This window comes from Episyrphus balteatus, chromosome 4 (assembly GCF_945859705.1).
Source record: "Episyrphus balteatus chromosome 4, idEpiBalt1.1, whole genome shotgun sequence".
Lineage (NCBI taxonomy): Eukaryota > Metazoa > Arthropoda > Insecta > Diptera > Syrphidae > Episyrphus > Episyrphus balteatus.
In genome coordinates, this window is record NC_079137.1 from 32,844,331 (window position 1) to 32,850,192 (window position 5,862).

The window sequence follows — 5,862 nt, forward strand, 5'->3', positions numbered from 1 at the left end:
ACTTTAAACATAAAGGTACACATTTTAATAGATGCAAGCGATTGCATATCATTTTAAGTGCAGCTATACAAGTGCTGCACTTTGAAAGTTTTATGAAATCAGAAGCTATTTGCACACAAGAACTGAGATCAGACATTGATTTCTTTGAAAATTTGGGGTTAGAGGAGGGCTTACCATCAAGCTATGAAAACATTTTATCACGATACACTTCATATACATCAAAAACACTAAGAGGTGAACAAGGTAAGACAGCTGAGTACTGGATGAAGTATGTAGAAATGGTGCATCTCAGAAATGATTTTTCACGAAGTATAAGAAGCGGTGATTTTGATTTATACGCTTATTCTTTGAATAAATTAGCTGCTTATTTTTTTGCATTAAATCATCCAAACTACGCTAGATGGAGTGTCAAATTTGTCGATAATTTGTTGAAAATTGACCAAACTCACCCCGAATTGGTAGAAACAATTAAAAAGTGTGGATTTGGAGTAAAAAGAACACAGAAAAACTTTTCAATGTCACCTGTAGATCTTACTTTAGAACAAACTATAAATGCTGATGCAGCTAATCGATTAACAGGCGTATCTTCGTTCACGAATTCCATTTCCGCCAGGATCAAATGGGCTAAAACACATTCTTCTAGAACTGAAAATTTAACTTCTTTATATGCCAAACTTGGAATGGCGATAAAAGATGATGTCAGTCGAGATCTTAAACCAAGTGAAATAAATAGGTTTACTGACAGCTTAAATAGTATAAAAGACGAAATTGAGAAATTTTATAACCCTTTTACGGAACCTCATAACACTATCAACCTGTTTAATATTTGTACAGGCAAATCGGTTTCAAAAACAACACAGAGCTTTTTACTGAGCGTACGAGAAAAAGGATCTTACAAACGCGAAACTTTTATAAGGGAGTGTCAAAAAGATCCTACAAGATTTGAAAAACCAATTCCACGATCTGAAATTAAAAACTTTGCTTTTGACAACAAAAATACTGAAGATTCAGGAAAAGCGAAAATATTGGCATTAAAAATGGAAAGAAATCTAATCGGTAGAGTTTTGTTTTTGGCATCAGAGAATTGTATAAGCTTGGAAGAAGTTTTTAAATATCCGCTCACGCCTGTTCCACAAGCATTTGGACACCTAGATGGAACAATGATAAAAACAGACAAATCCGTTTTCTTCAAACATGTAGACAAATCTGTTATAAGTAGCCCTCCACAACATATTGATGCAATTATTATTGACGGATTTTTTCTACTGCATACCTTAGGAGAGCTGCCAACGACATATGGTAAAATTGCACACCATATTCTCAAAAAAATTTCTAAGATGAGTGCACACAATATTCATCTGGTCTTTGATCGTATGATATCTCCATCGATTAAAGATTTTGAAAGAGAAAGACGAAAAACTTCGCATGATGATATTGTGTATTGTACCTTAAGAGAAAACCAACAGCGACCAGCGGATTTTGTCAAAGCCTTGAGAAATTCCTCTTTTAAAAAAACACTCAACGACTTTCTTGTTGAAGAATGGAGGAATACCAAATATTCTGAATTAATACAAGATAAACAAATTTTTGTAACTTGTGAAAAAAAGTGTTTTTTATTTAAGACTGAAAACTCTGATGTTTTAAGAGAGGAAGTTTGGCAGCTTGAAAGTGCTCAGGAAGAAGCGGATACGCGCATGATGCTGCACTTGTCATTTCTACAGAGGGGAAGCAGTGTTGTAGTTAAATCACCAGATACCGATGTACTTATTATTTCCCTCACAAATTGGCATTTGCTAAAAAATAATTTAAGTGTGTGGATAGAAACAGGAAAAAGTTCAAAAAATACACTGCGGCTCATAAACATAAACATGGTTTATGAGGAATTGGGCCCAGACCTTTGCGCTGCACTTGCTGGTTTCTACAGTTTTACTGGCTGTGATTTTACACCAGCATTTTTCCGAAAAGGAAAAATACAACCCTTTTTAATACTACAAAAAAGACCGGACTTCCAGGCAGTTTTTTCCAAATTCGGAAGTTCTACCAACATTCCTGAAGAAGATTTTGCCAAAATTGAAGAATTTGTTTGCAAAATCTACAAAACAAAAGCAAACACTGTAGATGCGGCAAGGTTTGAAGTTTTTTATAGATCTTGTAAACCTTCTTCAAAAAATATTTTTAAAAACATTAAAAGTATGTTAAATGTCGTCAAAGTTCGTTTTGTACACACTAACTCTTTTGAACACTTTCAGGTTTTGAAGGAAGTTTATTGCCTCCTAACCGTTCAGTTCTTGAGCAGCAAATAAAAAGATCAAACTATGTGACTCACATCTGGAAAAATGGGGTTACAAATTCCCCTGTCTTTTTAATTCCAGAAAAATGTGGTTGGGTCCTTCAGAACAATATGCTGCTCATTAACTGGTTCGAAGGAAATGCAGCCCCCGAAAATATACGGGATATTTTGAAAAAACATGAAAATGAAAGTGAAGATGACGATAAAACTGATCTCGATTCATCTGACGAGAGTGAAATTGAGTAGGAATCCAATTTAAATACTGTTAATGCTTGTTTTTTTTTTTATTTTCCATAAGTTATGTTTATTTCTTTCTTGTAGGTACATACATAATTATTCATCAATTTAATAATGTATTTGTTTTAATTCAGTTAAAAAGCTACAAATAATATAATTTATCTTTCCACTTCCGATTTATAAAAGTTTTTTTTTTTTAATTTTATTCGATGCTACCGAGTTTAAAATTATTGGCTATACATGTGTGTATGTATACCACAATTTTCATCAGTTTGGTGTTTTGGTGATTGAAGCAAAATCTTGTAGTTTAGGTAAGTAGTTACAAACAAACAAACATGAGTTTAATCCCTTATCCGTCTTTGCCAGGTCTAAAAAAAAACAGTTTTGGGCCACTTCAACGTTTAGCCACACGTTTAAAATTTCTTTCATGGGTATGCTTTTGAATCAAGGGTTACAGGATGTGGCTTTTTTCAAGTGGTTAGGTAAAAGTTTAACAAATAATGTATTTTCAAGATCGTCTGCCGGGGGCTTGCCCCGACTTAAAGTGTCTGCCATGGGTATTTTTGTCATCAGGGAGTCCAAGGCAACAGGGTGCGACTTAGTTCAAGTGTTTACTCTAAATAAATCAATTTTCAGAAAAACTGCATTTTCAAGACCGTCTGCCGGGGGTTTGGCCACACTCAAAATGTCTGCCATGGGTATTTTTGTTATCAGGGAGTCCACCGCTACAGGATGCGACTAATTTTAAGTGGTTACCCTAAATAAATCAATTTTCAGAAAAACTGCATTTTCAAGACCGTCTGCCGGGGGTTTGGCCACACTTAAAATGTCTGCCATGGGTGTTTTTGTTATCAGGGAGTCCACCGCTACAGGATGCGACTAATTTTAAGTGGTTACCCTAAATAAATCAATTTTCAGAAAAACTGCATTTTCAAAACCGTCTGCCGAGGGTTTGGCCACACTCAAAATGTCTGCCATGGGTATTTTTGTTATCAGGGAGTCCACCGCTACAGGATGCGACTAATTTCAAGTGGTTACCCTAAATAAATCAATTTTCAGAAAAACTGCATTTTCAAAACCGTCTGCCGAGGGTTTGGCCACACTCAAAATGTCTGCCATGGGTATTTTTGTTATCAGGGAGTCCACCGCTACAGGATGCGACTAATTTTAAGTGGTTACCCTAAATAAATCAATTTTCAGAAAAACTGCATTTTCAAAACCGTCTGCCGAGGGTTTGGCCACACTCAAAATGTCTGCCATGGGTATTTTTGTTATCAGGGAGTCCACCGCTACAGGATGCGACTAATTTTAAGTGGTTACCCTAAATAAATCAATTTTCAGAAAAACTGCATTTTCAAGACCGTCTGCCGGGGGTTTGGCCACACTTAAAATGTCTGCCATGGGTGTTTTTGTTATCAGGGAGTCCACCGCTACAGGATGCGACTAATTTTAGGTGGTTACCCCAAAGTCTAAAAACGCCAAAAAAAAACGCATTTTCGGGACAGTCTGCCGGGGGTTTGGCCACACTTAAAATGTCTGCCATTGGTATATTTGTTATCAGTGAGTATGTGGCGTTGGTTATCAATAAATTTTAAGTGGTTACCCTCACTAAATCGATTTTCAGAAAAATGGTACTTTTGATGCGCTTTTTCTCGACAACGGCCCAAATAAATGCAGGCAGACTAAGGTATTCGTCATCACAATGACCCACGCTACCTCTGACATTCATATGAATCGGTTACCTCTCACGCAAGAAATCTGCTCCCGGCTCTCGGTCTAATAGAAAAGCCTTTTCTTTGCAAAAATTGGCGGTATGAATTTTTAAAAATATAAATTTCTTCAAAATATTCTATTGAAAACAATTATTATATGCACTTCAAGTTTCACAAAGCCAGAATACAGACCGGCAGCGACGTCCTAGACCGGAAGCAGTGTATGCAGACGATCGTCCGAGAAAGTCGTCCGAGTAGTTCCGACCTGATGTCGGCCGATAATTCGGTTTTAGTGTACGCGAACGGTAAGCCCTGTTCCATTGGAGGTGGTAGTCTACTAATACATAGTAGATGTTTTGGTTAATCTAGTACTATCATCTACTCATGCTCTTCTTCCCGAGTACATACGATTTGTATTGAATTCGTTGAAAGTGCGTTCCATTGAAAATCGCTAGTTAACTACTAACAGTACTTTGCCACCTCCCAAAGGAACAGGGCTGTAGTTAAAACTTTTACATTGGTATGTTATAATAAATTTAAAAGAATCTATTTCACACAAATAAATATTACTCTGGCAATGTTGCTTAACATTATTTTCGCTTCGTTTTTCTTTCTACCCTCTTCTTCGCCGCACAAACCCACACGCAAGTAATTGCTAGCCATGTATGTACTCATTATTCATTAATCATTTTCATTATTCAATTTTTCCTTCTAAAAAGTTGCTTGTAATTACACTATTTGACAACAAAAATAACTAAATAATTGAGAAATATTCATCAAAATATTACTTTTCTTAGTTTCTTTATGAACATAAATACCATCAAATCACACAAATATAATAAACTCAGAAAACATGGACGAATCAATGGAAAAATACAGTGCTTCAGCAATGTTTCAATCACCATCACTATCCCCTTCAACTACATTTGATAACATCGATTACAGTGATAATAATTCACCAATTAATGGCACTACAAAAACCATGACAATAGTCGATGGACGTTTCTTTAGAATGCTTCCAGAGAAATGTATTAATAATACAACAGTTGCTACATGCGTTAAGTGTGAGCCACGTTATATTGAAATTAAAGGTAATGTTAATTCATCATCGAATTTTTTGTGCCACTTAAAACGCAAACATGGAGCTGAATCTGTTCAAGAATACACAGAGTATTTGCATTCAAAAAAGCGTTACCGCGGACGCGGACCTACTTCCAACAATTCCAATGCTATGGAATCTCGCCAAATAAAATTCAAAACCAATCATCAATCACAGTCAATTGGCCAGCAAGAACATTTGGAGAGAAATATTTTAAAATTCATTGTTCATTCAATGATGCCAATGGAAACCGTTACAAATTCATATTTTTTAGAAATGTTCAAAAGCTTCAATGTGCCCGATCAAGATTTGAAAATTTTCAATCGGGAACTTTTAAATGCAAAACTTGAAGATTTATTTCACAGAGTCTCGGAACAACTTAGAATTGATTTGAGAAATGCTTTTGAGGTTTGCTTTGTTGCAAATTTCTGGCAAAGGAACGATGACAAAAAATGTCTGGTAGTCATGGTACATTGGATAGATCCCGAAATGAAAAGGCGATCGGCTGTTTTGAAGATTCATAA